Source organism: Hemitrygon akajei, chromosome 14 (assembly GCF_048418815.1).
Source record: "Hemitrygon akajei chromosome 14, sHemAka1.3, whole genome shotgun sequence".
In the NCBI taxonomy this organism is placed as follows: domain Eukaryota; kingdom Metazoa; phylum Chordata; class Chondrichthyes; order Myliobatiformes; family Dasyatidae; genus Hemitrygon; species Hemitrygon akajei.
This window is the reverse complement of record NC_133137.1, coordinates 106810482-106822598: the sequence shown is the minus strand read 5'-3', so window position 1 is coordinate 106822598 and position 12117 is coordinate 106810482.

The following is a 12117-nucleotide window of genomic DNA, read 5'->3' as shown; positions in this document are numbered from 1 at the left end:
CCATTACTTATAACCCTTAGACCATAAGACATAGAAGCAGAATTAAGTCATTCAGCCCATCGAGTTTGCTCCACCATTCCATCATGGCTGATTGCAGATCCCACTCAAGTCCATTCACCTGCCTTCTTGCCATATCCTTTGATGCCCTGACTGATCAGGAAACTATCAACTTCCACTTTAAATATACCCATGGACTTGGCCTCCACCACAGTCTATGGCAGAGCATTCCACAGACTCACTACTCTCTGACTTTAAAAAAATCCCGTAACTCTGTTCTAAAAGGTCTCCCCTCAGTTTTGAGGCTGTGCCCTCTAGTTCTGGATACCCCCACCATAGGAAACATGACTTTGATGTGGGCCAATAAGTTACTGTATCTATTCTAAGCACAAATATATTCTATGGTTCAGCCTCCCCAGATCTCAAGGGTTGAAAAATTACATCCACTCTCCTCCAAGGCTTGTATTCTGGGATAAGTCTGGCTGTCTAACACTACCATACTCTGTTCTTCAATTGAAGATCTGCTGCAAATTTCAGGACAAGTGTAGATAATTTAATTGCAATATATACAGCTCTTGAAGGACCATATCTGGAATACCATGCGCAGGTCTGATCCTCCCACCTAAGGTAAGATATACACAAAGGTTGATGAGATTGGCTCCCAGAATAGCACATTATTCCAATGGGAAACTAAACACTTTTAGCTTTAGAAGAATGAGGGGTGATCTCTGTGAACCATGCCAAGTATTTATGACACCTAATAGATGGCCACAAAATAAGGGAAACACCATTAAGGAGAGAAATGAAAGGAAATTTCTTCGCCAGAGTAAAATGAAATTTTGGAATTCTCTGTCCCAGAGAGTCAGACTCTGAATTCATTCAAAAATTGATAACTTTTTGGATATAAAATCAAGAAACATGGACTTAGTACAGGTAGTAGGACAGAAGTCAGAAATCTGACATGTTATTAAATGGCAGAACTGGTGCATGAAGTGCTGTGGCTTACTCCTGTGTAAATTCCTCATTTTCAAGTGTGCACAGAGAAATTTTTTTGTTGGTCAGTTCCCAGAGTTAAATATGATGCTGTAAATCTGCAGTTAAAAATATGCAGAATATTATCAGCAAATTTGGAGAATAGTTAACATTCCAGGTCATTGAATTTAAATCCAAACTGGGAAAAGTTAGAAATGGAGCAAATTTTACATGGTAGAGAAAACAAAATGGAACATTTTTGTACAATTCTAATGGCTCCAGGACAGGAAGTATCTGGAGGCCTGGGAAAGGGTGCAGTAGAAGTTCACCAGGATGCTTCCTGGATGAGAGGGATGAGCTACCTGACTGAAGTTTATAAAATTATGAGAGACGTGAATAGACTGTAAAGCCGTAAGACACAGGAGCAGAATTTGCCCATTCAGACTACTGAGTCTGTTCATGGCTGACTATTATCCCCCTCAGCCCTACTCTCCTTCCTTCCCCCATAACCTTTGACACCCTTTCCAATTGAGAACCTATCAGCTTTTGCTGCTAGCTATACCCAATGACTTGGCCTCCACAGCCGTCTGTGACAAAGAATTCCACAGGTTCCAAAGATACATGTGCTAAAGAAATAGGGCAGACATAATCTTTAAGAGGATAGGCATTAATATGAGAGGGGAAGTTTAAAGACGATGCGTGGGCCATGTATTTTTACACAGAGAGTGTTTGGAATAGGCTATCAGGGTTAGTGTTGGAATCACTACGATAGTGTTTGAAGAGGATGTTAGATGCACGGACATGCAGTGGAGGGATAATGAATTGTGCAGGCAGAAGAGATTTACATGTGGTTTAATTTGGCATCATGATTGGCGCTGGCATCGTGCCTGAATGGCCTGTTCTGGCACTGTACCCTGCCATGTTCCATGTTGTATTGAAGCAATACTTGAGTCCCACAATGATGGTAATGGAGAAGCTAAAAGGGAAAGAGGTGATGGCATGGAAAGTGAAGACTAGGGGAACACTGATATTTTCCTGAGGAGAGGAAAGCAGAAGTATTTGGAGTAGAACAGACATGGTTGAGAACCGTATCAACTATGCTGCAGGGGAAAATGACTGATGATAAAAGACATATCGGTGGGAAAGGGGTTCTCTGAGAACAAATAATACAAAGGAGCAGAAATTGAGAGGATAGAAGTAACATGTTTCTGGGAGTATGGGGTCTATATTGGATATTGGTTGCTAACTTATCCCCTGAAATAGAGACAGGGATGTTGCAAAAAGGCAGGGACAGACCAGATGGAAGTGATAACAGGGAGGAAAACGTCAGCTTTTTGAATTGATGTAACTGGAGAAAAAGTGATGGGGGAGAGTCCCTGAATATGACTAAAACAAAGAATGTTTCACAAACCCCACAGTAATGGACTTGTCTTTCACCTTTGCTTTTTTTGCGCAAGTGTGGAGTTAAAGTAGAAATTGTTCCTAGTGGGAATAAGTGGGACACTTTCCGTTAAGAAAGTAGCACTGTCAGATGCAGCTGCCACTCTAAGTCCAAGCAAGCAAGGGTGCAATTGTTCCTCCTTTCTGTCTTCTTTATGATTGCGAGACACTGCTAGTTATCAAGAACATCAAATACTGCAGGTCTACCTCAGTGAGTTGCTCAATAGTGATGGAACTGGAAATCTCCAGTCCTGATGATGTACCTCGGCCCAAAACGTCAACTATACTTTTTTCCATAGATGCTGCCTACCTGCTGAGTTCCTCCAGCATTTTGTGTGTGTTGCTTGGAGTTTCAGCAACTGCAGATTTTCTCCTGTTTGTGATTGGAATACTTCACATCTGATTCACTGGTTCATTAGAAAAACTGATGACAGTGGAGCTCTATTGCCTCAGTTGTGGCAAGCAGTACACCCTCACACCTCAGGGTCGCCAAGGAGCTGTGGGAGAGAGCGGAGGCTTCTATGGTCCATACTGCCCTCCAGTGTTTGCTCGGTGGAAGAACAAGCTGGATCAAGATGACATCCTATGCACCATCAATCCATTCAGGGACTTGGGCTATGCTATTTCTTGTGACTGTGTGTTATCTGCTATCAGAACCATGCGTGCGTTGTGCTGTTGATGTGTTTTGCGCCTTGGGCCTGGCAGATCGCTCTTCTGTTCGGCTGCATTCATGTATGGCTGAATGATAATTAATCTTGAAGGGTAGGTGGTGATAGAAGAGAACAGAGTAGCCTCTGTACAAGCGACAAGCAAAAGACCCAGGCATTATTTGGAAGTATTAAGAACATACTGTAGAACATAGCACAATACTGGTTCTGCAGCCAACGACGCACTGAAATTCTAAGCTTTCTTTCCTACATAGCCTCCATTTATGAGGAATAAAATGTCCTTGGTGACAATGAGAAAATGAGTGGAAACTTTTAAAGTGGAAAAGAGGCTAATCTGTTTTGAGGTGTGATAAATGTAAATATAAAAACCTCATTTAAAGGAGATTTATGAAAATACAACCGACAGAGGAACAAACCAATAGGACAAAATCAAGCTGAAATAATGGATCTCCAGTGACAATCCTGCTTGGGGATCTCAAGGATATTACACGCTGCTTGGTTCAGCCTAAGATCTGCACATGATGCAATGTGATAAAGCACAAAACACAATACCAATAGTCATTACAGCACCGGGTACATGTAGCACATATAAGACATTAGTAAAATACGGTCACACACAAAAAATATAGTCCTAGTCCCTGAGTCCATGAATGTTAAACATAGAAACATAGAAAATAGGTGCAGGAATAGGCCATTCGGCCCTTTGAGCCTGCACCGCCATTCAGTATGATCATGGCTGATCATCCAACTCAGAACCCTGTACCTGCTTTCTCTCCATACCCCCTGATCCCTTTAGCCACAAGGGCCATATCTAACTTCCTCTTAAATATAGCCAATGAACCGGCCTCGACTGTTTCCTGTGGCAGAGAATTCCACAGATTCACCACTCTCTGTGCGAAGAAGTTTTTCCTCATCTCATGTTGCAGCAGTCTTCAGTCAAACACAATTCATCTTGTCTTCTGCTGAGGCAACACTGACTCCAGCATGAACACTGCACCACACCGCCTCCGACGCATCTCTCCTGGGCGGCTGCACACAGTGACACTGCAGTTTGAGGCCCAATCCTCACTACAACCGAGGCCACAGAGCTCCTCTATCCATTTGTCAATAAAACAGTGAATTGGACTTGTGGCATTCCACATCCAACAGGGCCTTGCGATCACAAGAAAAGCTATAAGATTCACTCACTGTTAGTCTGCATACCGCTGTCACACGCCAATACCTCTCTGACATAGGCAGTAGCACAATCCCCACCAAGTCCACCTCCTTCAGTTTCTCCACCAACAAGCAATTCACTAAGTTCTTAATGTCCAGCAGGGCCTTACAATTGTAACAAATATGTTTAAAAAGGACAATAATGCCTTTGCTTGGCTCTATAGAAGCCGCTGCGTCTGAGCCCCCTTCCATCTTACCGGAAATTGTTTACATTGGAGATACCAAAACAATTTTAATGACCATTTGGAGAAAACCTCCATCCTGTTAACAAAGGTGTTTGAATTTCTACTTACTTGCCAGTTTAATTTTCCATCCCTCCCTCACCAGGAACTCTCAGTCTTTGTTCTCCTACTTTATTCTATCAAAGCTCAATATAAGTTTAAGGAAAGCAGTACGTGTTTTAATTTGCCTTACAACCTTATTTCAGACAGACACTGGACTGAATCCAACAGTTTCACTAATCAGACACGTGTCTTATGTTTCACCCATTTAGATTTTCTCTCTCTCTCTCAGGAATTCCATGTTGCACGACCCTTTGATAATGGCTGTATCACAAACAACAAGAGTAAAAGCCAGAGACCCAAAGGGAGAAGGCAAAACAGAGGTCATGGTCAGAATCAACTGATTAACCTTTTCCTACTTCATTGTCTCCACGTACCCAGGTTTGCCATGGCATTTGTTCAAGTTCAAGGTTATTGTCATTCAAGCATACAGTATACAGCTAAACCAGTGGTCCCCAACCACCGGGCCGCAAAGCACGCGCTACCAGGCCATGAGGAAACGATATGATTTGGCGCCATAAAGTGATATGAGTCAGCTGCATTAACGTTATGAATCAGCACTGCAGCTGACTCAAATCACTTTATGGCGCCAAATCATATCGTTTCCTCACAGCCCAGTAGCGCATGCTTTGTGGCCCAGTACCGCTCCGCGGCCCAGTGGTTGGGGACCACTGAGCTAAACTAAACATTGTTCCTCTGAGGCCAAGGTGCCAAACACAATTTGTGCCAAGACATATGACATTTTACTTTGAGAACAATTCAGTATCAGGCCCTTCCGGCCCAATGGATTCATGTGCCCACATATAAACAGGACCAATTAGCCTTAAGTCTTGGGAATGTGGGAGGAAACCCATGTGGTCACATACAAAGCCCTTACAGAGAATGACAGAATTGCACCCGGCTCACTGCACCGTAATAGCATTGTGCCAACTGTTACACCACCATCCGTGCAGACCACATTTCTGGGCAGCTATCCAGCTGTGCACAAACGCTCTGCCAATATATGTCACTCCTAACGTACTGCCAAATGTTATACTAGGTGGGCATGGTGGTTCATGTCATTTTTCATTACTTCTTGTTTATCCTGGTTTCTGCCCACCTATGGTGCTTGTCATCAAAGAAAGTAGATTTCTGCTGTTTTTCCATCAGCATCAGCTTTGGACTTCCACAAACTTGAGGCCATTATAAACTGAACTGCTTCAGAACCTGGAACTCTTCATAAATCACGAGCATTTGTCACTTGTTCAATGTGGAAGTCGTCAATGACCATTAGAGAGCAACTCAAGATCAGAGCCATGCATCCAGTAAACTGATTTCACTTCTTCATTCCACTGGAAATATCACTCACAAGCAATTATAACCAAGGGGGGCTGGATCTTGGATGATAAATGATAGAGTCTCCTTCTCTGGCTTCTGACACCTACTGTATACATCTTCCAATCAACTCCTATAGAGCATTGTTATAATGAACCACTAACCTGACTCTAGGAAAGATTGCCAGCAGGTTTGGATTCAGATTCAGATTTATCACTCACGCATGGGAACATACAAAGCAATGCGGCATTTGTGTCACCTACATTAGTGCTGGGAGCGGCCTGCGAGCGTTGCCGCACATTCCAGCACCAACAATGCATGCTCAAAATGCTTGGCAGAACAACACAGAGCACAACAAGCAACAACAAAACAAAGCAAGCCTGTTTCCTCCCTCCCACTTACCTACACACTCAGACAGTTCTCAAATTCCAGGGCATGCCTCCAGGCCTCCAGTCCCCAGGCTCCAGCCTCTGGACTTCCAATTGACCTTCAGGCGTTGATTTTCGGTATTGACCCCCGGAATATGACGGGACTCTGGCCTCCAGGCTCACCCACTGGACAGCCCTCATGCCTTCTTGTGCCTTCTGCTCACACAGGAATCCAATTGCGGGATCCACCGAATTGGGACCGCCCGACAACTGTCCTTCATCACCTGTCCACGTTGCTGGCCTTCGAGCGTGGAGCAGAGGCCTGGCCTCTAACTCCTCCACATCCTGTCCCCAACCCCTACTCTGAATTCTAACTCCTCCACATCCTGTCCCTAACCCCTACTCTGAATTCTAACTCCTCCACATCCTGTCCCTAACCCCTACTCTGAATTCTAACTCTCCCACATCCTGTCCCTAACCCCTACTCTGAATTCTAACTCTCCCACATCTTGTCCCTAACCCCTACTCTGAATTCTAACTCTCCCACATCCTGTCCCTAACCCCTACACTGAATTCTAACTCTCCCACATCCTGTCCCTAACCCCTACTCTGAACTCTAACTCTCCCACATCCCTGTCCCAAAACCCTACTCTGAATTCTAACTCTCCCACATCCTGTCCCTAACCCCTACACTGAATTCTAACTCTCCCACATCCTGTCCCTAACCCCTACTCTGAATTCTAACTCCTCCACATCCTGTCCCTAACCCCTACTCTGAATTCTAACTCTCCCACATCCTGTCCCTAACCCCTACTCTGAATTCTAATTCCTCCACATCCTGTCCCTAACCCCTACTCTGAATTTTAACTCTCCCACATCCTGTCCCTAACCCCTACTCTGAATTCTAACTCCTCCACATCCTGTCCCTAACCCCTACTCTGAATTCTAACTCTCCCACATCCTGTCCCTAACCCCTACTCTGAATTCTAACTCTCCCACATCCTGTCCCTAACCCCTACTCTGAACTCTAACTCTCCCACATCCTGTCCCTAACCCCTACTCTGAATTCTAACTCTCCCACATCCTGTCCCTAACCCCTACTCTGAATTCTAACTCCTCCACATCCTGTCCCTAACCCCTACTCTGAATTCTAACTCTCCCACATCCTGTCCCTAACCCCTACTCTGAATTCTAACTCCTCCACATCCTGTCCCTAACCCCTACTCTGAATTTTAACTCTCCCACATCCTGTCCCTAACCCCTACTCTGAATTCTAACTCCTCCACATCCTGTCCCAAAACCCTACTCTGAATTCTAACTCCTCCACATCCTGTCCCTAACCCCTACTCTGATTTCTAACTCTCCCACATCCTGTCCCTAACCCCTACTCTGATTTCTAACTCTCCCACATCCCTGTCCCAAAACCCTAATATGACATCTTACTCTCCTGGCACCAAAACCATCCCAGTGAACTTAACAGAAACGATCAAGTCTGACTGAGCCATGATCTTAACGGAGATGGCAGGACATCTTGACCAGAATTCCTCGCAAGATGAGTTTTGCTGTCTGCACCAGTCCAGGGGCACTTTGCAGAACACCAGGCAATTCTACATAGTCCGTCAAGGTACGCAGCCCTTAGCAAATGAAGGAAGGAATATCCAAAAAGAAAGAGCAGGAGGAAGGTGAAGACGCCGAGAGGAAAAGTGCAGCATGAGGATCAGGCGGTCCAAGTGTCACACTAAACCGATGATGTGGCTCAGCACTGAGGAGACTCCACTTCAGTCACTCTGTAATAGTCAGATTAACAGGGCTTCCTCACAGCACCTCACAGTACAATTTAATAGATGTTTTCCAACAAGAGGCTTACAAAGCAGAAACTTACCGAAAGATCCTTTCAGAATAGAATCATCCTCAAATGAAAGTTAACCTTATTTCTGAAGGATCAAATGATCATGATTTACATTGTATTGTGTCACTGGGGACAAAGCTCACTCATACAGAGTACTGTCAATGCCTGTTCTTCAACTAAACTCCTTGTAAATGTTAGACTGACACTGTAGAAATTACTTGGTGGAAAGGCTTATATAAGAAAATCCACGAGAACACTTATCAGCTGACCGATAGCAAAAGAGGTCAATGGACACTTGCATCATTTGGATATGATGGTGTCAACAGATGTTATTCATAAAGCTATTTCATTACAAACGAGAAATCCTTCCTTGGAACAAACCAAAAGAGAGCAGAATTAGGCTATTTGGCCCACAAAGTCTCCTCCATTATTAAATCATGGCTGATTTATTTTCCCTCTTGAACCCACTCTTCTGCCTTTTTCCCCATAACCTTTCATGTCCTTACTAATCAAGAACTTATGAACAACTGTTTTAATTATACCCAATGACTTGGACTCTACAGATGTCTGTGACAATGAATTCCACAAATTCACCATTCTCTGGCCAAAGAAATTCCTCCACATTTCTGTCCTAGAGAATACCCTTCTGTACTGAAGCTGTGCCCTCTGGCCCTAGACTTTCATAGAAACATGGAAAATAGGTGCAGGAGTAGGCCATTCGGCCCTTCAAGCCTGCACCGCCATTCAGTATGATCATGGCTGATCATCCAACTCAGAACCCTGTACCTGATTTCTCTCCATACCCCCTGATCCCTTTAGCCACAAGGGCCATATCTAACTTCCTCTTAAATATAGCCAATGAACCGGCCTCAACTATTTCCTGTGGCAGAGAATTCCACAGATTCACCACTCTCTGTGTGAAGAAGCTTTTCCTCATCTCGGTCCTAAAAGGCTTCCCCTTTATCCTTAAACTGTGACCCCTCGTTCTGGACTTCCCCAACATCAGAAACAATCTTCCTGCATCTAGCCTGTCCAATCCCTTTAGAATTTTATACGTTTCAATAAGATCTCCCCTCAATCTTCTAAAATCCAGTGAGTATAAGCCTAGTCGATCCAGTCTTTCTTCATATGAAAGTCCTGCCATCCCAGGAATCAATCTGGTGAACCTTCTTTGTACTCCCTCTATGGCAAGAATGTCTTTCCTCAGATTAGGGGACCAAAACTGCACACAATACTCTAGGTGCGGTCTCACCAAGGCCTTGTACAACTGCAGTAGATCCTCCCTGCTCCTGTACTCAAATCCTTTTGCTATGAATGCCAACATACCATTTGCCTTTTTCACCGCCTGCTGTACCTGCATGCCCACCTTCAATGACTGGTGTACAATGACACCCAGGTCTCATTGCACCTCCCCTTTTCCTAATCGGCCACCATTCAGATAATAATCTGTTTTCCTGTTCTTGCAATCAAAGTAGATAACCTCACATTTATCCACATTAAATTGCATCTGCCATGAATTTGCCCACTCACCTAACCTATCCAAGTCACCCTGCATCCTCTTAGCATCCTCCTCACAGCTAACACCACCGCCCAGCTTCGTGTCATCCGCAAACTTGGAGATGCTGCATTTAATTCCCTCGTCTAATTCATTAATATATATTGTAAACAACTGGGGTCCCAGCACTGAGCCTTGCAGTACCCCACTAGTCGCTGCCTGTCATTCTGAAAAGGTCCCGTTTACTCCCACTCTTTGCTTCCTGTCTGCCAACCAATTCTCTATCCACATCAATACCATACCCCCAATACCGTGTGCTTTAAGTTTGCACACTAATCTCCTGTGTGGGACCTTGTCAAAAGCCTTTTGAAAATCTAAATATACCACATCCACTGGCTCTCCCCTATCCACTCTACTAGTTACATCTTCAAAAAATTCTATAAGATTCATCAGACATGATTTTCCTTTCACAAATCCATGCTGACTTTGTCTGATGATTTCACCTCTTTCCAAATGTGCTGTTATCACATCTTTGATAACCGACTCTAGCATTTTCCCCACCACCGATGTCAGACTAACCAGTCTATAATTCCCTGGTTTTTCTCTCCCTCTTTTTTTAAAAAGTGGGGTTACATTAGCCACCCTCCAATCCTTAGGAACTAATCCAGAATCTAAGGATTTCCCACTATTAATAACATCTGCTCCATATTCACTCCATCCAGCCCTTTCAGTATTCCGTATGTTTCAATGAAAGCCCCGCTCATTCTTCTAAACTCTATTGAGTTCAGACCTAGAGCCATCAAACGCTCCTCATGTGCTAACTGGAGAATTGATTGTCTTATACAACCATCATAGCTTTTCATTAAAGACCTTAAAATCTTGAAGATTCATTAAAGATCATTTAAACATGCCCCAGGTAATGCCAATTTACAGCATAATGGGCTCATTATTGTCTTAGATTAAAGGCTACACTTTACAATCAAACCTATATCCAGGTTGTACAAGGTTACTGGGGACTTGAATCTCTTTGGACAATTCCCATCAGTAGAAACATTCATTTAGCCTTTGTAAGGAGAAGAGAATAGTAATACTTACCAAGTCTCGGCTAATGCAAATCGCCTTCCTGGAAATGCATCATTAATCCTTACAGTATCTTTCATGAGTACATTATTTTTGTAGTAATACAGCTGATAAATAAGACAATGATAAAAAATGAAACCATAACTATAGAATTATAATACTCTGGGTTTAGATAATTAAATGTCAGCAGAATCCACAGTAATTATATTTAGTTACATGTCCCAGAGTGATAGTACCTAGTGTTTCCTTTGTTATACTTCACATTGATGTTTTTGTAAACTCATAGTAAATTTACCTAAGCATTATTTACAAAAAGCTAAAATAAAATGAATCCTTGAGGGAATGATCTATTTGTATTTGTAACTGATGGATGATGTGGGTAGTCATAGGACATAATACATAATCGAGGCTAAGAATATCATTTGTACATGGCATCTACAACACTATCTATTCCACAACAGCATCTCTGGCTGTCACGGACGTTACTAGAACAGTTGTAGATGAGTGTGTGCCCATAAAATCATTCAGAGTCTTCCCCAATCAGAAGTCCTGGATGAACCCTGAGATCTACAGTCTGCTGAGGGCCAGATCAGAGGTATTCAAGACCGGTGACCAAGAAAGCAACAAGAGGTCTGGGTACAATCTCCTGGGTGAAGTGGCAATTCTGGACTAATTTGAATCAATGAAGGATGCTCAACAGTTACAACAGGGCTTAAGTGCTATCACCTCACAAATTTAAATCATGCGACACAGGTGACAACAGGGCTTCACTTCCAGATGAGCTCAATGCCTTCTATGCTCACTTTGACTGTCAAAACATGGAGGAACCATCACAAACTACCACAACCCTCAATGATTCTGTAATTTCAGTCCCTGACCCTGACATGTGAGCAGCCTTCAGGAGGGTGAATTCACAAAAAGCATCCGGCCCTGGTACCTGGACTCAGATCTTTAACCTCTCGCTTTAGCAGTCTGAGATACCCACCTGCTTCGAGCAGGCTTCAATGATACCAGTGCCTAAAAGGTATGTTGCAACCTGCCTCAATGACTATCCTCCAGTCGCACTTCCATCCACTGTGATGAAGAATTTTGAGAGGTTGGTGATGAACATATTAACTCCTGCCTGAGAAGACACTTGCATCCACTTCAATTTGCCCACCAGAGCAACTGATCCACAGCAGATACCATCTCATTGCTCTTCACTCAACCCTGGAACAGTTGGACAGCAAAGATGCATATATCAGAATGTTTTTTATCAACTACAGCTCGGCATTCAATACCTTCATCCACTCTAAATTAATCTATAACCTTTCAGACCTTGGCCTCAATACCTCCTTGTACAATTGGACTCTTGACTTACTCACTAGCGGACCCCAGTCAGTTCAGATTGGTAACAACATTTCTTCCACAATCTTCATCAGCAGAGTCAAGGCTGTGT